This window comes from Halichoeres trimaculatus, unplaced genomic scaffold (genome assembly GCF_033239565.1).
Source record: "Halichoeres trimaculatus isolate MK-OKI-2021-1 unplaced genomic scaffold, fHalTri1.1 fHalTri1_scaffold_20, whole genome shotgun sequence".
NCBI classification, from domain to species: Eukaryota; Metazoa; Chordata; class Actinopteri; order Labriformes; family Labridae; genus Halichoeres; species Halichoeres trimaculatus.
The window spans coordinates 11,962,166-11,986,190 of record NW_027437198.1 but is presented as its reverse complement, the minus strand read 5'-3'; the positions used below and the strand labels follow the sequence as shown (position 1 = coordinate 11,986,190).

Below are 24,025 nucleotides of genomic sequence, written 5' to 3'. Positions count from 1 at the left end.
TAAGACAAATTTGCTTGTCAAGCTTCTTGAATTTAGAATAATTTCTTAGTACAAGAAACTAAAGAAAGTATTTTTTCTTACCCTATTTTTACTTCTTTTTTTTTTTTTTTTTACAGTTTTTACTCATCACAAGTAGGGCTGAACAATTTATCGAATTTAAACATGACATCACAATGTAATCGAATGCAGTTTTCAAATCGCAAAGGGTACAACTAAGAAAAAAAAATGCATTTAAGTGCATTTAAAGAGTGAAATACAAACATTTTTTTTTTTACATATTTCAGTAGTTGAGCCAAAACTTTGTTTATATTTCAGAGCTGTAGTTTGTGTTTTTGCTCTGACGAGAGATCAGTGAGATATTTTATGTATTTGATAATTTGTCAGAGATTTGGTGTTATTACAGTTTTGAACTTTATTTATCGTGAGATTCATTAAAGAGGTGATTCATATGTATTCCTCATTTAATGGTAATGGTAATTAATGATAATTATATTACATGTATACAAGGCTTGACGTTAAATCAAACAGTCAGTGTTCTACCGTGGCTCTAATAGTTAGATAAAGATACATTATCCTTATCAATTCATGTATCAATTCATCTTATTTCATCATAACATGTAGGCCAGGCCTACAGGAAAGGATAGTTTATATGTTAACAGTATCTTTTGTCACGTTGGTCTTACTATTTAATGTTTTTTTTTTGTGTTTGTGTTAAGTGAATAATGCAGAAGATCCCCCACCCCAAAAAATAAATAAACAAAAATAAAATAAAATAAAATAAAATAAAATAAAATAAAATAAAAATAAAAGTAAAAATACAAAATTGTATGTTAAATCACAATCTCAATATTGGTCCAAAAATTGTAATTAGATAATTTTCCAAAATCGTTCAGCCCTAATCACAAGCAATTCAGACGTCTTAATTTAAATGACTAGAAATAGGACACTCTTGTGGACAGGTCTGGTGAATGTGGCTCATATGGAGTCTCAAACCACATTCTTTACCAAAACTAAAACTAAAACATAAACACTTGTTTAGATTTCTTTTTTTTTTGCATTGTGTTGTAATGAAACAAGTTTTACCTTTTAAGCTTTTAAGGTTTAAAATGTGCACCGGGAGAAAAAACATCCTCTAACTTCATGAACGAGGAGATGGAATCCTCTCCAATAAGTCAGTCCTCTGTGCCATTGGAGGATTATTTGTTGTCTGTGTTTTCTTTATAACAATCCAGTGACCGGTCAGGAGCAGCAGCTTGTTCCTCTGCGCTGCAGCCTGGACGCAGACATGGATAGAGGGACCACAGCTCCTTCATAACAGTCCCTGTGCTGAGGGGACAGTCGTCTGGGCTTGAAGCCCCACTTTCTTGACAGCCCCTGGGATCCCTTTGTCCTGTTGTAAACTATTCTGAAGGAAGGACATTTAATTGCCCGGCACACACTAATGAGTTTGCAAACTAATTAAAGGGGGTATATTACGCCCTGTGGAGGCCCACATCACTAAGAAAGCCAGGGACATCTTTAATGAGGAGCCTTGATAACCCTTCAAAGGAGGAATGTGTAGTGTCTGTAATGATGCCCAGGGTAAAGCCGAGCTCAGCCAGGGAAAAGTGTGTGTGTATGTGTGTGTGTGTCCCTCACCTCGGGTGTGTGGAGACTTACAAGCAGATGCCAAGTGTTTTCAGTCCATCGCCCACAGCTACCTACCTACATGTCCTAATCAAAGAGTTTCACTCTCCTTCCAATAGGTTCAAAGAGAGCAGCTCGGGCTCCTCTCTCAGTGGGTGGTGCACACAGACTTCTGGGTTGTTTCATTTCCCTCTATTGTATAATTCACTTCAGAATAATTTGCTTTATTAAGGAATCAGAGGAGGCATTTTAGCAGCTTTTTTGAGCCACTCAAATGACCTATATCACATGTGTGAGTGAAAGCATGCAGAGGGGGAAACTTGGCGCTAAAGTAAGATGGAGGCATAAATCAGACAGATTGAGTTTTTTATTGGCTGAGTATATTACTAAAAGGATTTTTATGAAAGAGGAAGATGCTTTTTTTGTTCAGAAACAGCTGCTACAAGTCACCAAACTCCATCAATTAAAACTTGAATTTAGCCTCACTGAAAACAGAAGTTTCTGCTGCACCACCGCCAATTTTTTTTTTCTTTTCTCTGCACTTATGTGATTCTGGTGTTTGAATCATTGGAGTTTACACAGCTGAATTGCTGTTGTCCAAACAGTAAAATAGAATTAACCCCTAAATGAATGAGGGGGTGAAACCAGAAATGCTCATGTCATATCAAATAAAATTATTATTCATGTCAAAGGAGTCTGGTGGGGGAAGAGAGACAGCGATACGACTGTTGTTAGTTTTCAGAGTCTCCTCTCTTTTGTGGGTTTTCCTGATATATATGATCATTTATGGTATAATGATTGATTTTAATTAGTGTTACGAGAAGCAGGTTGAATAACTCTGTGAGTGAAAACATGCAGAAGTTAGAGGAAGAGCCCAAGAACAAATAAAAATAAATAGAAATACAGAAAAATAAATAAATAAATAAATGAAGAAAAAATCATTTCCTTTTGTGGTATTTTTTACTTTACAGAACCTTTTGATTAGTAAAGGAATCAGAGATCTTTTACCACACTTGTGCTGCAAATCAGAAGTCGCAGCTTCAGACGGATAATCTCGTCTGAGTGAAAAAGAAGAAAGCATGAAAAGAAGGCATGAATCAGACGGATGGAACAAACGTCTGCAGAAGTCGCTTTGTCTAATTGTTATCCTGAGAGTCTGACCTCATTACAGGAGCGATCTGTACAGATTCATACCTTTTATTCCTTTACATCGCTTTCTTTCGTGTCACCAGAAATCATTTTCAAAAAACGGCATTTTAGAGGAATTGCTTGTTTACACTGATATTGTTCAGATCCTTTGTTTGGTTATTTGATTGATCTTTGAAATCAATGGTAAGAATCAATGCAGTATTTTTTTTAAAATAAAGTTTACAAGTATGTGAACATGAACCGGACGGATAGACTAAACAATGTTTAGGATCTGCTACTTCAAGTAGTCTTTATGTGAAGTGTTTGACATAAAAATATTCCAAAATACTATTGGATGGTCAGTAGCATCTTTTTAGTGATTGGTCGATTAAATGCAATCCATCAGCAGTGTTCCTGTAATGCTTCAGGGTTGCATGTGTGTCGGCATTTTCCCGCCATGCTGAGTCTCTAAACTATTTTCCTGCTTTGGATCTCATAGCATTTCTCTCTTGCGTAAAGCGAATGCTCTTTCTTTTGCTATCTGATGCAGTTACCATTCTTTTTCTACTGTTGTGTAATGTGGTTAGGCAAACAGCTTTAAGATGAGCTGCAGCCACCGTCTGGTGAGAACACAATATTACAGCCAGGCAGTGGTAAGAAGTCGTGAGCATTGTTCAACGCTTTGAAAATCATGATCCGTCCTTTTCCCACAGATCAGGAAAGTTTTCTAAAGTATTTACAGAATTTTATCTCAGGGACTATTGGAACTTTTCAGGGTTTTGTTTCCTTCAGCTTAGATGAGTTTTTCTATAAATTCCTTGGAAATTTTGTTGCTTGAAATTATAGATATTTTTTCTCTTATCAACTAGATTTTCTAAATATTGCATTAGACACGTTTGAATGCATGTCTGTTAATAAGTAACCAAAATTTTTATTTCTTATACATGTATATGACCAGGGCCTGTATGCATGTTCAGTCATTAAACAAATGGGACCACTAATCCTAACATTCTGTTATAGAACGGCCTGTTTGGCTGCAGCGTTAGCAGCATGCACGACTGCAAATAATTGTCCAGTTAACTAATAACACCATGAAAGCAACGCAGGTGCAGATTGCGTCATAATTAAGGGGAACCTCCTGGAAAACCCATCAAATAAGCTTGAACTGCACATTTCTACTGACTGAGAGAAGAACAAGAAAATATTTCTTAGCCAGAGATATTGACATTTTATTCCAAGAATACACAAACAGCTGTTATCTGTGAGTCAATCAGGCAAACAAAGAGAAAGAGAAAGTTTGGCTGAACAGAGTAAATGTGAGAGGTGTTTCTGAGCACACAGTAGAAAACCTCAATAATAAAATCAGGAATATGGAAACTGCTTTATGGAACAAGCCTGCAGCAATGCCCCAGTACGTTGATGAATAACTTTTAAAGCAGTTCACAGACTCCAACATTTCACCACACACATCTTGGAAGGACCCAGATGCATTAAAGCAAAAAGTGAATCAAACTTATAAAACTGACAGCAGTGAGCCTCACCAGTTTCTGGCCCTTATTTCATCTGTTCACTGAAAGAATGTGTCTCCTAAATCTAAAGTTGCTGTATGGCTACACATCGCGACCTTTCCAAAGGATTGTCCACTGTCTTTGCATATTTTGTCACAAATTGTAACAAATTGTGCTATGTCCACCTTTAAACAGCCGAACCTGCCGTTAGCGCCTGAAATGATGGGGTACACCTCCATTAAAGCAAACACTCTTTTGGGCCGTTAACCAGGCTCATGCATTGCACTGATCAGTTTTTTTCACCGTTAGAACGAAAAGTCTGTTTTCCCCGCTAATGGCTTGTCATGCATATGAGCCCAGGTAAATGCAGTTAATATAAATTTCTGAAAATTCCCTGAAAATTTTCATACTTCTCTGAAAAATTTCAACTCTAAAAATTCCCAGAATCGTGCAACTTTTCCACAGATACAGTCCTTTATGTTGGGTTTCAGATCAGCTATTGAACAAAAAAAATAGCTGTATTATGTTGCAGTAGGGAGTGTAAGGTCAAACCCCAAATACTAAAGAGCTACAAATATCTTAAGTCAGATGAAACAAAGTTGCTGTTTCTGTCAGGTGGTGGTGAGTCAGCTGGCTTTGAAGTACGCATTGCGAGTTTTAGGAGGCCAGGGCATGAGTCGGACGGATCCCAGCAATCAGAACCAATGATGCTCATGATTTGTCCATATTTGTAATTCATTAAATCTCCCGGGGTGCTTCATGTTTTCAAACAAATTAAACTCTGTTCTGCTGCCAAGCTTTCACCGTCACTTTCTCTCTTATCTACCTGACTTCCTGCTGAGGCTGGCTGCAGCCAGCAGCCCTTTCCTCTAGCAGAAGTCACCCCCCAACCCCACCCCCCCTCAGAGTAAACAAGTCCTCCATTTTTTTTTTTTTTCATATTTTGTTTGGTCACAATATTTTCCTCCCAGACAGTGACGGCTGTTATTTCGCCCGTGGCTCCTGTCAAAACTAACATGGCTTAATTGACTGCGAGCGAATGAGCTCCTGGATTGATCCTGTCAGGCTCCTCAGGAAGTGATGCTGCTCCATCTGTGAGGCGCAACTCCAGCGACAGCAGCAATCTGTTGCTTGGGAATGAGCCAAGTCTTAAAAAAAGGGGAAAAAAAGTCAGAATTACAGAAAGTACCTCAGGCGCTGTGTGTATTCTGATCAGCTGTCAGTGATGACACACTCAGATGAACACGCACATGGAGAAGCAGCTCAGAGAAGGAGACAGATAGACAGACATGCACATGTACACAATGTAATTTTTGCATCATGGTTAGCAATGTCACATTCAAGAGGGCCTGTGTCTCTCCCTGAAGGTAGTGCAGGAAATCAGGATGGTCCTGTCTGGCTTGTTAGACATTTGATGTCAGCCGACATCGTCCTCAGGGTATATCCAAAACACAGCCTGTCATCTATTCCTGCACCGCTGTCATTTGACCAAACTATTGTGGCATATACTGTCATCTTAGGTTTTTACCTGTAACTCAGCTCAACCAGGCCCAGTCGTGACCCCGCAATCCTTTCACCTCTCCCTTTCTGTCCTCACCTTCCTTTCATCTCTCACAGTCTATCTCTTCACTTGGAGATACTGTATTTCCCCAGTTAAAGTGCACTGTGCAGCAGCGCCTTCTGGCTCCATTAAATATTTAGACGGCTGTCTATGTCGGCGGTGGCTCCGGAGACGTGGAGGAATAATCTGGGAGACAGCTGCTGTGGCACATCTGGGTGTCACTGATAGCAGAAGAAGGTGTGTGGCTGGTGTTGCTATGGAGGAGGGGGTGGGGGGGACTTAAGAGACACAGCTGTCAATCAGACGGGTGGCAACGGGTGCTGAGGCTTCACAGCATCCCTGCATGGTGGGCCCGGCTCGCACAGACTGATGCCTGACAGGCTGACGTCTGAGCCGAATGCACTTTTTGGTGAGGACGACCGTATGCTAATGTTGTCACTAGCCTCACGCTACACTTTAAAAATACATCAGTTCAACCTGCTCTTAGCTTTATTCAGCTCGGGGCAACTTTTGGTACTTTTTTAAACATAGACTTGATTTTTTTTTCTTTTATAAAACTTTACATTGTTTATGATGAGAGTTTAAACAACTCTTATAAATTAAAAAGGATGAGGAGTTTTCCCCTTAAACTTAAGAATGATCATTAATATTGACTATTTTGCACATTAAAGCAAAATAAATATTATTTTTGATTTTTTTTAACTTGAATCCAGCTGACTCTATGAACAAAACAGTGATTCTGCCTTCCAGGACTTTGGAGTTGCTGGTCTACTTTAGCAATTCTGCAAGAACTTTAGCTCTATGTGAGAGTTAAGTCCAGTTAAGAATGATGGCATTTCCATTTCTATACAGTTACCAACTTGCCTAAATAGTAATTTTTGAAAAAGCGTCACTAAACGACTCCAATTTCAGTGACACTTTGATTTTCTGCGGAGCAGATTTTAGTTCTAAATAGCGCTGATCCGTGTTTAGGTTCGCTGTAGCAGGGGGTGGCTGTAGGTGCAATGTGTCAGAACATTTGAAGAAGATTGAGTGTGAAAAGCCGCCCACTCCTTCATCCCCCCCTGCACTCTTCCTCCGCCAGCAGCCTGAACTCGGAGGCTGCACGGTGGCGCTACGAGGCCGGCTGGCCTGAAAATCACTTTGTGTTCCTCTCGCAGGCACATGCCGGCACGGATGCGTCTCCACTCGACTCAGGCCCTCCCCGACACACCGTGATTAATGGCGCTCGCTTCCCTCCCCATCTCATTCTGTTACTGTCAGAGTTAAGTGGGCCGAAGACAATAATAAACAGTCAGTCTTCTGTGAACCCCCTAACACGATCATTCCACCCCACCCTGGTCCCCCCTTTCCAATGAGAAAAAGAGGAAGAGAGATGGAGTGAGAGATACAGTGTGTGTGTGTGTGTGTGTGTGTGTGTGTGTGTGTGTGTGTGTGTGTGTGTGTGTGTGTGTGTGTGTGTGTGTGTGTGTGTGTGTGTGTGTGTGTGTGTGTGTGTGTGTGCATGAGCGACAAATGCAGGTTAAAGACAGAGACACAGGCTTGGTAATGGGAGTGGAAGCTGGGAGATTTGTCACTGATTCAGTTTGTGTCATATGTGTGTGAAGTTTTCAGCATACAGAGGGTTTTGAGCTGGTTTGTCTTATAAAGGATGAGTGTGTGTGCATATATTTTTGGCTTCAAAACTACAAATTCTATTCAACTTTTTTCTTTTATTTCCTCTGTATTGCAAGAAGTTTGTTTCTAAAAACTCCAAATGGTTGCAAAATATGCTAAAAGCTGCACTTCCTTGAATGTCCACTAGGTGCTGGCTGCAAAAACACCAGCAACCACAGACACACCCATTGTAAGAAGCTGATCTCTGCAGCAAAAATGATTTCTCACCCAGTCTCTGTCTTCAAAGACTCTGTAGACTCCACAGCTGTATCCATTATATTACACAGGCTCTGTCTCCAAGGATACCAAGGTCAGTGTTGGATGATGGACCAAGACTCTGCAACACTACAACTGTGTCGTCCTCTTTGATGTTGACCTGTGTGACCTAAAAAGAAAGTATGAGTTGACTTGGGTTAAGTCGGGTAAAACAGAACACCTTCTTCAAAGTCAACGTCATAAAAAATACCCAAAAGACTCCGATAATGTCTGTAATGGAGGAAGTAAAAGCCTTGTGCGAGGTTAAACAGTTCTCTGAAGCAGTTGGCTTTGCACCAGAATGTTCTAAGTCACTGTTTTTACTCTAAGCAACAGGCGCAATGCAGTCTCATTCATAAAAAAAAAAAAATGCTATTTGCAGCCAGTATGCATGATAACAGAAAACAGTGAGTAGTTGCAACATAGTGGGTTTCTGTAAGAAGCCAGAGTTTTTTTTTTTTTGCTGTGACTTGGGGTTATTCAATAATGACATCATTAGGACTGTGCAGAAATTGTGCAAAACTGCAATGAAACATATGATTCTGGGTGTAATGCCAAGTTTTTTCTTGTTCTGAAAATGTTGATTCTCTTCAACCACCTTTTAAAAGCTCTACATGAGAAATTCTGACCAAACCCGTGATCAGCTTTCATGTTGCCTGACATGCTTACAAACTGGATTCAACTAAAAAAAAATCAGGATCAGTCTTAAATTGCAGAGTATGGCCTGACTCAATATGATGATAACCAGTGGTGTGCATAGAGGGGGGTGAGGGGTGGTTGTCCCTCCTTGTTGCCAAATTCATTTTCATTTCATTTATTTGTTTATTGGAACAAGTGAAAGACATAACAAAAGAAAACAAAAACAGAACAGAGATAAATAAGATGTACGGTGTGTTTGAACAGAAAAAGAACCCAAAACAATTAAAGAAAGAACTCTATTAACACAAATCTTTATACCTTGTTTGAAAGGGTGTAGGATGAAGTCAGAAAACTTTTCTAGTCTTACCCTTTTGTCTTTGTATATTTTTAGTGTAATCTGTCAGAGCATGTGCAGAAAAACAAAACAGACGTAAAAGAAAGTGAAAAGAAAAGAAGAGAAAATGTGCGCTAAAGTGCCCTCTTGAGTCCCAAAAAAACCACACAAAACTGTTACCTTGGCAGGTTAATTTATCCCTTTTTTTGCCCCTGCCCTTCAGAAAGTCGCTACATGCCACTGATGCTACCAAATGTTGGAGCATGCTTCATCCGGTAGATGAGACAAGATGAGGTGATCACAGACTTGGGTAACTTAAAACAGCAGGAAGTGAAGTTTCTGCAGCGATAGTCAAGGCACAAGAATCAAAGGGCATGGAATGTGACTGTGGAGTAGGAAAGTTAAAAATCAAGTAAATGTGGCACTTGTAGGAAAAAAGAAAAAAGTTGAGGAAAGGAACACTTAGCTCTAGCCAGATATAAAACAAAAAACAAACAGAAAAAACAGGTGAAGAATAAGTGGGACACTACACCTGTCGCTTTAGTCACCAGTAAGCTGCTCCCCCCTGCAGCCTCGACCTCCTCTTCCTCCCTCCTCCGACCTGTCACTTCACTGCTCTTTCACTCGAACTCTCCCTTCTTCTCTCTGTTTCTGCAAGACAGCAACCAACACAGAGCTCAAGCAGCGGCAGCATCATTCAATCCTCTGAGGGTTTCTGTACACAAGCAGGAATAAAGAATCAGCGTTTGAGTTCCAGTCACTGACCTTGGTTCCTCAGTTTCAGGGCCTCGAAAGCCTCCACTGAGGCAGCCAGACCACCATTACATCCTCCCCTCCTCCTCCTCCTCCTCTTCCTTATTTCCTCCGTCTACTTCTTATTTCTATGTTTGACCTGCTGCGCGGCCCTGAGCTCAGTGACCGAGAAATCCTCCGTCCCCTTACCTGCTGTCCCCGTCTCCGTGCTGCAGGTGGATTGTCTTTGTGTCTACCGGAGTGGCCTCGGAGAAATGAAGTGCCGTGATCTCATCACGTCGAGCCCATTGTTTTCACTCTCATGCACACTGTGTAATAGCCATGGAGATAAGGGGATGATTCAGGCCTTTCACGCAAGGAAATGTGAAAAAGCCCTGCCTGTGAAAAAGTGAAATTACTGTTTTGATGGCTTTTGATGGCGGGGGGCATAATTGCTGGATGGAAGGAAGGATGGAGGGTGAAATACACGTCGGAGATTAGTATTTCTAATACTGGAGACGGTGGTGGGAGGCCTGCAGAAGGTTATGCACGCAGTGGGTAGTTCTAATGAAGCTGCCGTGTATGCAGAATAGCAGATTGACTAAAATAGCTCATTGTTCTTCTTTCCACAGCAACCTTTGCCCCGCTGGATTGAAACTACATTCTTGATGGCAGCGCTGATTATGATATTGTTCCATGCTCATCCCCATAGTAACGGTGATTATTTTCACATTGTTTGTGCATGAAATAGTTGCTGGAGCCTTCAGGAATAGGGAAACGAGCTTATGTATTTTTGGCAACTGGCATAAGGCTCATCAACACGTGGAGACAACGCAGGTCGGAGGATTACAGCTTGTAGTAATGACAGGGGCAGAGCGTAAATAGTATAAATACTCCATGGGATTATAATTAGCCTTACTCTGCGCGTTTAGACACACTCAAGTGGAACTAAAACCTTATTGACTTCTGGAGACAATTTCATATTAATTGGATGCCGCTACTTTCTGGCTGTCTGTTTCTTTCCGTTTGTTTTTTTTTTTTTTCTCCGAGGCTGCTGACAAACGCGCCGCGGTGCAATAACAGGACGGGCAGCGGATTAGCATTAGCAACAGCAGCACAGAGTCGGACGGGAGAGACGCGCTCATTATGCCGTCACCTGGGCGGACGAGGAACGTGTTGATGGATCCAAAGGGAGTCAGAGCAGCTTTGAAGCCGCCTATGAAAGGTGACTAAAAAGCAGCAAAAAGTGATAAGAAAAGAGGCGGATTTTATCCCTCGGAGGGCGATGGTAGCATTGAGGTGTGATGGACAGGGTTTCCTGGTGATGCAGGGGCAAAGGACATGACGGGAATTAATTCATCTGCCCCCTCAAACACACACGTACTATATTTCATCTTCCGTTTCAGCATTCAGCATATGTCCTCCTCCCTCTTTGTCTCCCACCTCTCCCTCCCCTGTTCTATCAGCACACCGGCCACAAATTTCTCCCTTATTTTCCGTCCAGAAGTGGGGGGAAAGTTGTAAAGCTAATTAAAGAGCGGGGATGCGGCAGCCCGACAGATGTGCACTGAGATGGGTGCTATTGAGTAGCGGGGATAATGGTGTGTGGACCTGGTGGGCAGCGGGGGTGGTGTTGGAGGGAGCTTCTACCTGGGCGTGCATGTTAATCAGCGCGCCTGTCTGTAGAGAGCCGGGGAATTAAGGGGGAAGGGAAGCGTGTCGCCAGCCTCCAGTGAGGAGACAAGGCTGGCAAGCTGATTAAGAGCACAAATTTGCCAGTTTGGTCAGACAGGGAGATATGTGTACCAAGGAGGAAAAGGGCAAGAAAAGTGTGTATTGATTAACAGTGCTGCAGGTGGTGGAGTTCAGGGGGGAGGGAGGCTGGTAAAAAAATCTACCTACTGTTGTCAAACCAAATATTTCACACTACTTGAAGGCATCACAATACTTCAAAGGGGGCAGCAATCACCAAATGACCATCACGTATCTGCAGGGAGGCTGTGAAAGTTGTTGATAAATGTTAATAACTTAATGATTTCTCGACCCGGTGCAGAGATCTCTCCCTGTGAAAACTCTCTTTGCCAGTACTCTGGACAAAAAAAAAAAAAAAAGAAAAAAAAAACTCCCAGCCTGATGAATTTCATGACATTCACAGTCTCCTTCACGTCCACACGCATTTACAGCTGCTCAGCAATGGAGGACAGAGCTTCAGTATGAGCGAGCAACACTCCAGTGATGAAAGCTTTTGGCTTGTTTTCAAGCCCCAAACGGAAAAGGAAAATGAAATGCAATACTTCCATCAAGAGGGGAGAATCTCATCCAGAATCTCTGACGGATAACTGCTGAGATAACCTACACATTACTTTAGATTTTATACAAAACAGCACAGAGTGTGGCTTTGAATCGCCGGTGATGTGCGCTGCATGACAACGTGCAGAATTTAGCCACAAAAATAAACCTTAAATAATCCTAGTCTGCTTAGAAATACATGCAGCTCCTTTATCATCAGACTTGTGAGTTGTTCCCTCACAGAACAAGTGAAATGGCAATTAGTGAAAGAGACATCAAACTGTAAAAACTCTCAGTTACTAATGAAAGCACTATGTTTATATGAGAGGCTGATGGGAATTCTCAGGTTTGTTAAGCCGTAATGACACAAAAACTCACACGTAAAAATCACCTTAATAACTGAAACACCAAGCAATAACACACAAGCAAGGTATCTTTGCCTTTATTGTTCTCTATTACCAAATATTCAAATGCAAATGAATGAACAAGACCAACTTTAGAAAAGAATGAACTACTACACATAACACGACAAATATTTTAATCCCAAGTTCAACCTTTCCACTCTTTGGTTTTGATTATTCTGGGCAAGTTTGCATTGCATCATTTAAGTTGGAGCTTATAACCAAACAAGGGTTGGCTAATGGTGTTTTGAATATGTGATTAGTCATTAACGTTGCAAAAACCAAATAAGTCAATGGCTTTGTCCTGTTGGTGGCAGGCTGCAACATACAGCAAGGGTTCCTAAACTTTTCTTTGCCAAGGCCTGGATACAACACGCGAAGATAAGGGATATAAAAAACATGGATGTAGTCTCCCCGGCGTCACCCATCTGTTTCTGAAACAGAAAATGAAGCACATTGGCTAAAGTGGCCATATTCGTAGTAGCAAGGGCTTTGCATACAGCCATAGGGCACCTGTTGGTCACATGACCCTGAGTTGTGCCTCTGATTGGGTGAGCTTGCGATCATAATATCCTCTGAACTGCCGAGTTAGAAAAAATTTGCACCCTGTACAGTGTGTGCCGACAGTAAAATTAACGACTCAAACAGGAGATGTTTTTTTGGACCAGGCTGTAAATAGGTTAATTTCTGCTTTGAAAACAGCTTTTTTTGGCTTGTTGTGCATGTGACGTCCTGTGCTTCCGAAGCCAGCCTTAAGCAGACACTCGAGAAACAGCAGATTTTAGCACTTCCACATTGTCTTATGTTCTTAGACCAGAGGTTGCCACTTGTTTGAAATGTGACATCAAGCATGTAGCGGCATGTTAGCGCCTTCGGCAACCCTGTGCTCCAAGTAAACACTGTCAGTTTGTAAGTAGTTCAGTAGCTATTAATATTTAGCACAGCTGGCAGCCCGGTGCTCTAAGACATGTCTGTAATATGTAACATTATTAAATCCTGGTTACGTCCTAGCGCTAACGAAACCTCACTCTTCATTTTATTGAGACTCTCAAGTTTGAACAGTACACTGCAGAAAAACTACTAACTGTGGGTTGGACATTATCACAAACAGTTTAGCTCCTGTAGCGTGATACAGCCCGAGCTCCTGTGTCCACCATCACTACAAAATAGCCATGGAAATCATTTTTAGCAGAGAAAAACACAGAACTCTGTGTTTTATCTCTTTTCACTACTAAACTTTCTCAGCTGGCGTGGTGTTGTCATAGAGACCTAGACGTGCTGTAAATCAATATGGTCCTGGTCGACCCGAACTGGAAGCCGAGAAGTAGCAATTTAAAATAACCTTTAACCAGCAATATTGGGGCTGATAATTTCATTTTCAAGTGTGGATTATGATCAGGCATATATCTAGAAGGGAGACTTTTTCAAGATCACTCTCAGAATCCTCACAGCCACTTAAATACACTGAGAGGTTATTACACACAGGACCCTCTGTCTTTAGACTACATACTTTCATACAGTTAAATGTTAGTTGAGCTACATTAGGTAACAACAGATACATACCGTGTCACTTTGAATCCTGAAAAAAGCTGTCTTGAACAAGGACAAAGATCTGCTCTCCAAAACAAATGCACACCTTAGCAAGAATCACCTCTTTAGGACAGTTGGTGATGGTGCTCATGGGAAATGGAGTCTTAAGCTCAGAAAGACACTACAGGTGTTGTATTTGTTTCAAGTACACTGCTCTCTACAAAGACAAACACTTTCCAAGAGTTAAAACAAGCAAAGAGAGGCTTATAAAAATACACAGGGTTGAAATAAATGCTGTTTTTGTATGTAGGCCTTTTTTGTTGAACACTTTCCTCGAGTTACTTCCTCACAATAGGAACACGACACATCCCGAGGTTGATTTTTACACCACAGAGGAGCGGGATGTGGTTTAGTGACACCTTGTAAACAAACAAAAGTTCTCCACACACGAGTGCAGAATAATTCCCTCCCATGGATCGACGTGCATACTTCTGCTTTCTTCCCCAGATATCTGCGAGTTTTTAATTAGAATTATCTCTTTTTTTTCAGCAGCACACCCTGATCTCATTCCTTCCTAATTGTTGTTATTTACACAGCCAAGGTTTACGGGTATTTATCGACATTTCCTCTCCCCGATCTCAGTGTCTGCGGTTGATAATGAGTGGGGAAATTATTTTTAACACTCAGTCATTATCTCTGTGTTCAAGTAGTCTTTCCTTTTAATATGCTAATGTCGCTGATATAATCAGCTGGTAATTGTAAAACACTTCAAGTACGACACATTTTGTGGCGCTCGCTCCTGAATGAAGAAATCACAGACAGTCGGCAGCCGAGCAGAGCTGCGGTCGGATGTGCCGACGATCTGTTTGTGTTCTCGGGAGACGTTGTGGAGGGAACGCCCGCTATTCGATCCGGCGTGGCACCAATCCAAATCACACACAGACTCCTATAGAAGTGTGTAGGCTGACGTGAACGCACCAACACACACTCCTAAAAAAATCCACCTTTGATTAGCATTGATCCTCCCATATGGCTGGTTTATACCTGCTAGCTATTCATGTCACAACATCTTAAATGAATCTTTTTTTTATTGCGTGTTAAGCAGAATGATGAAAGAAGTGTTCTCCCCATGTCCTGCGGGAATGCTCCTGCTTTTCTGCAGGAGAGGATGGAATCCTGACTTTGTTTTTCTCCTTCGGCTGTTATTTCCCCAAAGAGAAGAGAAAGAGTGAAGGGAGCTATGAGTGATCGACTCTGCCTTTATTCTCCAGGTTTTCGGGGGATTTGAAGTTATTGAAAGTCTGGGGATGGGTGACAGCTAGGAGACGTCTATGTGATGCCCATCGGGCATGTGCCGGCCATTGTGTTTCCACATGTGTGTGTGTGTGTGTGTGCACACAGGCGTGCACTAGTCCAGCCCTCGCAGGCGGTGAGGCAGAGGGCACCGGCTCCATGTTCTCAAATACATGTTATTCTTGCGGCCAATCATTTCTGCTCACACATGACATCTCTCCCAGATTGATTTCATTCAGCTGTAGAGGGCGGCAAGATCAAACAAATGTTGTCTGAAATAGCGGCGGCGGTGCAGGGGAGAGGAGGAGGGAGTAGAGGGGGGTCAGGGGTGGGAGGTTGCTTGCTTGAAAGATGAAGTGAGGGATGGAAAAAAAAGAGAGACAGAGAGAGAATCAGTCATCCAGTCAGGCCTGTGCCATGCGGTGACATGGTATAGCGAGGGAAGGTCTATAAAGCAGCGATCCTTTCAACGACTGCTCCTTTTACAGCGAGGTGGCGGTTTTGTAGAGGTGGAGGTGGTAGTGGTGGTGGTGGAGGCGGTGGGGGGGCGCTTTTCCTTCACGATGCCTCTGAGTACCCATGCAAGGAATAATGGATGCGTAATATGGAACGACAGCTTGCAGAGCACTATCATTAATGTTGTAATTCACTTTTAGTGTTTCTACTATTGCGCTGCAACAGGAGGCACAGATGTCACCTGAATCTGCTCCTTCTAGCAGCCAGAGCACACCCGCTTTTCACCAGCTGTCTTGGAATGCACCCTGCCAACCCTCCTCCCGACCACACACACACACACAAACACACATACACACACACATGCACACATACACACACACATGCACACACACGAACTGCTCTTTTGAATTTTAGTTTGGCCTCTCATACGTGGATGATGTTTGTTAAGTTTCGAGCTAAAGAACATTCAATCAAATCTGCATGTTCTGCAGTTTTTCTGTTTCAAGTTCTGAAACAAATGCACATTCAGAAGTGAAGTTAATCCATCTCTTTGAAAGCAAGGATAAACACCATGTTATGCCAAGCATACAGGGCTTTAATAGTTATGTTCATTCTGCAACAATGTTAATATTATCAACACATTCTTGTTTTTATATACAAACTGCCTCTGAGAGCTGCACCCATCCAGAGGCAGGCTGACAGCTATTACACTACTTCTCTGCCTGCGTTGTTCATGCTATAGATCAAATAGAAATATGTTTAAACATTCTGGAAAAACAAAACAAACAAACAAAATGTCCTCAGTGTTAAAACCAAGATATTAGTCCCCACTTAATCCAGGAATGATTCAGGAATAAACTGAGATATGTCATGTTTAACTGCAAAAACAAAGATGTATTAAAGCTCCTGTAAGAGACTTTGAAATGTTATAAGACAGCCCGAAATTAACAGTTTAGGACCACTAACAATAGGGTTTACAATAATTTTTATATAATGAATAATTCAGATGTGCCTGTGGGGTGGGAGAGGGAGGGTGGTAGGTAGGCATCAGACCACACTAACAGGAAGTCAGAAAAAAAAAAAAAAAAAAAAAAAAAACCTTTTCACATTGATTCTAGACAGGAAATGCTCAAACCAAGAGATAAATTTGACGTTTTCTGTCAGAAAACATAATTTACACATGCACAGGACAAACTAAGTAAAGAAGTAGGAGTTGTCACTTCGTCCAGGGGGGGCGCCAATGCTATATTTCTTATCTCACTCATGGTTTTGGTAGTTGTTTTGGTTGTTTGTTTCTTTTTCTAGGGGAATTATTTCAATCTTTTCTTCACTCTGAGTTTTATTTTTTTGGACTACATGCTTGCATATTTCTTTTTTTTTTCTTTTTTTTTCTTTTTTAGTTTAGTTTGAATTGTTTGTTAGCCTCACCCGTTTCTGAAATTCTTTGGATAAAACTGGAAATTTTCTATTTTTGTTGTAACTTTTGTTTATTTAATTAAGTTTGGATATTGAATATTAAATGATTTGTTTTAGAGATGACTGATTACAAAGGGCAAAAGAGGAAAACACATAGAGGAAAAAAAAATGAACAAAAACAAAAACTTTAACTTAGTCTCAGATTCCTCAAAATAAAAAGGAAAATAAATAAATAAAAAACATTTTACCAAACGGTTTATCCAAATGTTAGCATAAAAAGAAGCCAGAATAAATAAACCTATGTATTTCAGACACAACCAGCAAAGAAGTGTAACCTCATCCTCACCCTTTACTTACTGACTCTGGTTCTGTTTTCAGAAAAACAAAGAGCTGCTTCTGACCATGCTGCTGAATAAGCCTCGTAATGAGGTTAATGAAATGCAAATATTCAAACATTTTGTCACTTTCCTTCAAAGTGCACTGTTTTCTTTTCTGAGGCAAAATGCAAAACAATAAGCAAACAGCGATATGGATTTCATGGACACCGGGGCTCTAATTGAAACAGGTGTGATTAGCATATTGTTTGTGTTTCACGCTGCACCCTAGGCCTGTTTGTGTTTTACAGGGGACCTGTATGGAAATGAGCTCTTTGAAAAAAAAAAAATCAACATGTATCCTATTTCTTTAAAAGGGGGCACAAATTTAGTGTGAAGATCATCCTGGCAAAACCACAGAGGGAAATGTCAGGGCGAGAGAAAAAAGGTTCAAAGAGAAAATAGCTGACTGACTCTGTAAGTGAAGCTAAGCCCGAAATGAAAAATGTTCATTATATGCCCGTCAAGGTGAAAGGAAGCCATCTCCTCGCTGCTGCAGTTAAATGTCGACCTCTCGTTTCTCTGAGGGCGAAAATGTAAAAAGAGGAGAAACGCTGCTGTGTGTGTGTGTGTGTGTGTGTGTGTGTGTGTGTGTGTGTGTGTGTGCGCACGCATGTATGTTCTGTTGGGATGTGTGTATGTGTGTGTGTGTGTGTGTGAGTGACTGAGCCGAGCTCCAGTCCAGACAAGGGCAGCGATGTTAATGGTGCTGCTCAGTAAAATGACCCTCACATCCGTTTCTTCATACATTTTACAGCGCTTCACAAGTCCTCATATTTTCCTCTTGTCAGCAGTGTTTGTGTATCGGTGTGTGTGTGTGTGTGTGTGTGTGTGTGTGTGTGTGTGTGTTTTGACCTCTACAACAAGCTTGCCTCGCCCTCTTGGACCTCGGCTTGTCTCTTTGTATGTACCTGCTCATGTAAAAGGCTGTTAAATCGCTCTCAGGATGCGTTTTATTCAGCAGTGGAGCAGAATGTTCCGGTTGACCTCTGCAGATCACAGATGCTGTCCCTGGTGCCTCATTACTGACAATTTATATAATCTAATGTTACTTGAATCACTTGCTGTGTTGGTGAATGTGTTTATTTTGAAAGCAGCTCTCATTCATACCGCTATGATGCTACAAATCCTTCGAAAAAAAAAAAAAAGAAAAAAAAAAAGAGATGAAGCAGCAGGTGGGGGGCGAGCGGCTGACCACATTTCTCTGTCAAAAGACTTCAGGAACAACCTTCATGGCTCGACTACAAATGAAGCCTCGCTGTGTTTGATTTGTCGGATTGGGAGCTCGTGCCAAGGCCCGTTACAATTTTCATAAGGCTTGGATGCCAAGCTTTAACTATCTGTTATGGATTATGAGCTAACCTTCCACCTCTCCGTCTTATTTCTTACTGCAGAGCTGGATGTGAAAGGTTTTGTACGATTTTATGAATGTGAGCAGAAACATTAAAGAACAACTGCTCAGAACCAGACGCAGACAAAGTTCTCCATGTCTGTAAAGTTTTATCTGTTTCTGTCTTTGTGGTTTTACCAGTAGATGACGGGCTTTTGTAAAAAAGTTTCTGGGATTTGAGTGCTGGAAATCTTCATTTTCTCCTGTCAGAAGTAGAAGACTGAGGCCATAAATGAACATACTAATGTGTTTTTATGTGAAACCTTTATTTGTCTTTTTTCATAGAGCTCTTTTGTTATCCATCACTTATTAAAACCCCAAAATGCACGTAAAACTGCTAAGATATTGGGAATAATTGCCTAATTCTGCTCAAGAAAATAGTATTTTTTCTCATCCAAGAGATATTTGCAAAAAGATTTGTACACCTTTAGTCAACTTAATGATCAAACCTCACCAGAATTACAATTCTGCTGAACAAATTAGTAATATTTTCATCTTTGTTGGCCTGATGTAAAAGTAATTTATTCCATCTAAGCCGTAGTGCAGACTTCTGCCACTCGCTGGGGCTGTAGCTCCTGTTTATGGCTATAATTCTCAGTTACCTAGGTGTAAACTAGCACTGTGGATGAATTACATCTTGTCAGTCCGTCACCAATATTGATCGAGTAAACAGAAATAAAGCTGTATTAAGGCTGTGTCTGGTATATGTACACAGACCTCTCAGGAGGACTGAAGGCTGCTGGTGCTAGCTCTGCTAATGTTAGCCACACTAAGGAAACTGATTTGATGTCTTACTCCACTGACACTGTTTTCTATTTTTTCCTCCACAGACACTGATTGCTGCCGTGTGGCGTTGACTCCGAACTTCACCCTCGGCTTCTGCCACTTGTGATTTCTCCTCATCCTGACACCTTCAACCTCTGACCCTCAACCTTTCACAGGTAGGATGACTTTCTTTCACAAGACGCTCCGGCCACATAGATAAAAATAGAAGTCCTCATGTTGTAGCTCTAAGTCAGAGAAAAACAGCAAGAAATGAAATTAAACAACCATCAGTTTAGCAATCTGACCTGCATCTGAATAAAGGATTCTTCGAGGGCTACACTCCAAACAGCACCACTAACATTTTCTAACTTCCATTAAAAACAAAACAAAACAAACAACAAAAAAAAACCCACACTTCTTCAAACTAAGACTCCACATGCATTCTTCTCTTTTCATACAAGAATTACATGGCAGAACAACCAATGCTGTATGTACAAGTTCTTAAAATCTTTTCAAAATAAAAGCCCGGTTACACTTAATTTCAAGCTTGCTGAGAATTTTTTTAATCATCTGGAATCAATAATTCAAACTTCAGTGAGTAACTTTTTATGTTGTGCCAAATCTGATGCCCCCTGTGATCAATGTAAGAAAATGTACCCCCTCTTGTGGGTGATTTTTTTTTTTAGCTGTTGTCACAAAGAGGTGTAAAGAAGCCTCACAGGAGCTTTAAACTGGTGTTAAAGCAGTTGTAAACCCTTGTTAATTTAACAAAAGGAGCTCATAGTTTGAGTAAAAATGTTTCGTGACATAAAACCTTAAAGTGATACTCCGGGATGGAACAAGTTGGGACCTATCACAAGTTTTAGGGCAGAAATTACCCCTACAGCAGTGATTTTGTGCAGCAGAAGCCCAGAGCCCTCGCACCAAATACCCCATCCCTGCTCCTCTGCCGGTTTCCTCTGCACTCAGACGGGGCCATATTTTACTTGACCAAAAACACAAATAAACGGACTCCCACCAAAAAAATCTGATATCAGTCTGCATTCACGCTTTATTAATAGAATTTTCAGCACATTACTTTCACACAAAAACACAGCTAAATAAGGCTCCAGTTCTAATCGTGTCGTAAAACGGCGCTACCTCCGCTGCAGAGCCACAGCTGGCTACGAGGTGCTCGCTGCTTAGTGTATCAGTCTGTGCGTGTGGCGTGCCAGATAAAAACAAACTCAGGTAGTCTGCCAAGACAAAGAGACGCGATGAGAACTAGAGCCTTATTTAGCGGTGTTTTTGTGTGAAAGTAACGCACTGAAAATTCTTTAAATAAAGCGTGAATGCAGACCGATATGAGATTTTTTCGGTGGGAGTCCATTTATTTGTGTTTTTGGTCAAGTAAAGTATGGCCTTGTCTGAGTGCAGAGGAGCAGGGAGGGGGTGTTTGGTGCGTGCGCCCTGGGCTTCTGCAGCACAAAAACACTGCTGTAGGGGTAATTTCTGCCCTAAAACTTTGTGATAGGACCCAACATGTTCCATCCTAGAGTATCACTTTAAAGCTCCTTTATGGAACTTGGCTTTGGGTTAGTTATGACACCCCCCTTGGGAATTTTTCTCCTCTTCTCTCGTTAATTCTGACAATCTCATGGTGCTCATGGACTTTTGACTGCCACATTTTTGTCATTTAAATATTTAAACTTGTGAAAAGGATGTTGTTTTTTTCTGTAGCTGCTCAGCCGACACCTACCCCCCTCATTGCAGAAATAAAACAGCATAGAAATCTGAAGCCTTATCACCAGTTTTATTTTTTTTTTAAAGGTCATAAATGAACAGCAAAGCTAATGCCATTCTGTTCTATAACCAGAAAAAGAAGATCTCCTCACAGGAGCTTTAAGTTATCAAAGAAGGCAACTTTCTGAAGGATGTGAAAACAGACTTTTCCCACAGTTCAGTCAAACTGTGACACTGAAGGCCTTCATACAACATCATATTTTTTCAATGACACACAAAAACAATAAACTAGACGACAGGGTCAGGACAGGATGCCAGAGTAGAGCCTAGAGCTTCATATTTTGAAGGTGTTTGGCTGCTGACCCTGCTGCTGTATTTGACATGAGGAGTGAAAACAGACTGAAATGACACAATACTGAAGAGAGCTTGCTGACTGGAAACAACAGGAAGAGGACAAAATGCGGAATCTGATGAAAGGATGCACCAAAAAAGAAAAAAAAAACAGGGAAGAAATAACAAATACTTGTTTTTACTTTAAAAAACTTTGTGTTTAAAGTGAAGGAACTCATTTCCTCAAACAGAAAGTAAAATTGATAAAGGGTAGAAATCTTTCTCAGTGTACTGCCCCTCCACTTCCTCATTATTTGTCTCATCTTGTAATTAAAAGATGTCTCAGCAGGTCTTGAAATGCCATATTGACTTAAGTTACAATCCACTGGACAAAACGAGAAACCTCATTTTTCTTCTTTTGCCATTTTGCGTAATGAGCCCCGGCTTCCTTCCTCCATCCCTCGGCACGTTGCTCAGACTACTTTTGTCTCGTCAGCCCGTGTTATATGCAGACAGTAAAAGACATCAGGACTGACTCACTGGAATGATAATCTGGTGTGTGTCTGCACTTGGGGAGGATATCTCGAAGCATGTCACACTTGCATCAAAGCCGTTTGTTGTAATTTTCTTTTCAAGGGCAACTTGAAAGAGAAGCTGGCGAAGAAAGTGGCATTAGTTTCTTGTTTTCTCCTAAGAGGCAGCCGGTTCAAAAGTAACCCGGTGCTTTTTCTGATGGGAGTGTAGGATGATTCAGCAGGAACCCAACAGCCCGTCTGACTGATTCACATTTAAACATAAACAGAAATATGGCTGCTCCCGGGAGCTCCGCAGAGGAATGGAAAGTAGCCCCAAATTTCACAGCTGCAAATCAAACGTCTTTTTATTTAACTCTTCCTCTGTTTTCCCTCTTCCTCGATGGCTCCCTGTAGCATTGCACACACATAACAGCGCCTACTGATTGGGCTTATTTGAAGCACGCACCCTGACACAAAAATGGAGAAGAGGAGATTTTCCCGTGTCACGACAGGATTGAATGTGGTTCTCCAGAAGAGGAGGGCCCTGAGAGGATTATATGGCTCAGTGGGCGCTGCATTGTGTGGGGAGAGGATACAGCAGGTACCCACCGAATCCCAGCCAAGAGACAGACACAGTGTTGCTAGGGATAATGTTGCCTCCCAGCAATTAAACTCTGGAGGTTTTGGAGTGGTTTAGGAGGAAGCTTGTTAAATTATCCCATCGCTTCTTTCTCTCTCAGTCACTCTGCTTCTCTCTTATTTTTTCCCTTTTTACTGTTCGACTGCAGAAAAGCCTGAGAACTACAGGGGGAGTCATTCTCCTTGAATACTTTGCTGCTTTATTGAATCACCCACCGTCGGCTTCTTTGCATCTTTTTCAATCACAAACAGAATGCATGAAAAATGAGACAAATCTGCACAAACAGCCTGAATCTGAGGAGAAAAAAGTGACTCTTAAAATGCCAGGAGCTGCCAGCTGATGGCAGCTGTGAATAAGGAACACAGGTTTTAAAAAACACCACATTCAAACTCTAAAAATTGTCACAATTAACACAAAATGAAGGTTTATTTTTAGAGGACTAATTCACAGGTCTGAGTGATTCTCAGGTTGTGTTTACTTTCAAAGGACCCTCATTACTGAGACATGCATGAACTTTGCAGCATAATACACCTTTTATCTGCATCATTAAAGGCTGACACGTCTTATAAGATTAGTTGTTAAAATAGCCTTTAAATTTTGTGCTGTAGGAACCTTGAGTTGCTTTTAATATCGATTTTTTTTTATAAAACAGGAAGTTTTGCAACAAATAAGAAAAAAATATGTTGAAATATAACAAAGTGCAGACATTAATGCAGTATTTGATTATTTCATGTAAGACTGATGAGGGGTGTGCAGAAGGACATGCTTTGCTGATCAAATATCACGTGCATGCCAACATTTTTATTCAAAACTAACCTGTAAATATTTCTTTATTTTACTAAATTTAACAAAACTGGAATAAATACCAACATGTGATATTTTTGTATGTACATTAATGCAACAAAAATAAGTCAGCAGATTTTTGTATTTGTAAGTTATCATCATTGTCAAACTTCAATCATTGCAGGCTGCAGAAATAACAAAAAAAAAACCAACAAATTATTACTGAAGGATATTTGACCGAGTGAATAATAAATCTCTACAGTGTCATTTTCCTCTCACACTGTTTTTGTACTGCTTTTGTTTGTAATATGCATTTGTTGCTTCATTTTTTGCCTTGATAATAATAATAATACTTTACTGTATGGCACTTTTCAATACAGGTAACAAAGTGCTTGACAATGTACAGTAAAAACATGTAAAAATGAACAGCTGACATTAAAAACAAATTAAAACAATGAGACAAGCAGCCAAGCAATAAAATTTATCAATAGGAGCAAATAAGCAATAAAATCCAGATAAAAGTAGGTAAATTCACAAAATAAAAGCTTTTCTGTGAAAATAAGTTTTCAGTTGAGAAATTAAACAAGGGACTGATTGTGTAAGTTTGATCTCCTCTGGCAGGCTGTTTCAAAGTCTAGGGGCTCTCACCAAGTAAGCTCTGTCACCCCTGGTCTTAAATCTA

At 40.9% G+C, this 24,025-nt stretch overlaps 1 protein-coding gene across 6 annotated transcripts in view; it reads left to right on the top strand.

Moving 5' to 3' along the window:
- LOC141809421 (RNA binding protein fox-1 homolog 3-like) overlaps nt 1-24,025 on the top strand; it is a 499,189-nt gene that overhangs the window by 72,600 nt on the left and 402,564 nt on the right. For all 6 annotated transcript variants that reach the window (XM_074696426.1, XM_074696429.1, XM_074696424.1 and 3 more), the window contains exon 3: nt 19,419-19,529. The gene's annotated coding sequence lies outside the window, so the exon portion shown is untranslated. The remainder of the gene's footprint in view (nt 1-19,418; nt 19,530-24,025) is intronic.